Raw genomic sequence first — 1,174 nt, forward strand, 5'->3', positions numbered from 1 at the left:
GCACACTCTTAAACTAAATTCCCTTTTCAAAACTTGTAAGCTAGTCACTTTGTGCCTTTATTGTCCCTTCACTTTAGGTAGCCAATGTCTAAGTTGCCTGTCTGTATCTGACCTGTATACGGAGAGGATAAGATTGATACTTGATTTCTATCTTCTTTTGATGTTTTCTACATCATTCAATATTTGCTCATAGAATCCTTCAACATTGCAACTTGAGGCTTCAATTTTTTCTTTAGTTTTTTCAGCTTGAGAAATGTTGAGCATGTTATTCCTTATTGGTTTTCTAACTCAAGATCTTTGAACATTTCGTTATGATAGTTTACTTTGTCTTCTCAAGCTGCCCTTGGAAATTTTCTGTTCAGCTATTTTGCTTCATCATTTCTTCTAACTACTTTAGCTGGTCCATGTTCAAGGGCAAGTTTAAAAGTATCTTTTAAGAAGCATTTTGGTAGAGGAACACTGAGGCAGGTTTGCATGGCCTAAGTGGGCCAGAGGTAAATAGGGATGCATGCTCAACCTTGGAACAACAGGGTTCTGGGATACAAGGATCTAGGCATAGTTTGAAAAGGGGAAATAATACTAAAATACTTGACTGTCTTATGAATATTGGTTTCCCTTGCCTACTATTGTAAAATACACACTTGAGTGGGATAGAAAGAAATGTTGAGAAACATGATTAGAGAAAACTTGTAAGCCTGTCTTCAGCCTATAACTGATTGGAATACCTAAAAGAAGTTCTAGAACTTGCCCAGTGAAATAGGCCTCTTGCAAAGCCTTTGCAGCGTATAGGACCTTAGATGTAATCCTGAGTCCCATCAAGAACCTTATGATTTGAGACATTCCCACTAGCAAGGACAAGAAGACGAGCCTGGAACAGCTAGAGCAACAGAAGATACATCTTCAAAGAAAGATCATCAGGAAAAAAAAAAAAAAAAAGAAAAATGTCAGCATGACTGGCTACTACAAGAATAAGCAAGCTGTTCTCCCCAGGAAGCCATCAAGGCAAGCAATCAAGTTCCTTCAGGACAAACTCCCTGCTAAGACTGAAACTCAAAGTGAACACATGAACAGGCATATAAGCTTGCTGACGACCACAGTGGTCTATTGGTGAGTGGAAGAGGGGCAAAGGCAGCAATGAAGAAATGGGCTGAGTTCAACTGCAGTCCATTGACTC

This window comes from Chrysochloris asiatica, unplaced genomic scaffold (assembly GCF_000296735.1).
Source record: "Chrysochloris asiatica unplaced genomic scaffold, ChrAsi1.0 scaffold00140, whole genome shotgun sequence".
Lineage (NCBI taxonomy): Eukaryota > Metazoa > Chordata > Mammalia > Afrosoricida > Chrysochloridae > Chrysochloris > Chrysochloris asiatica.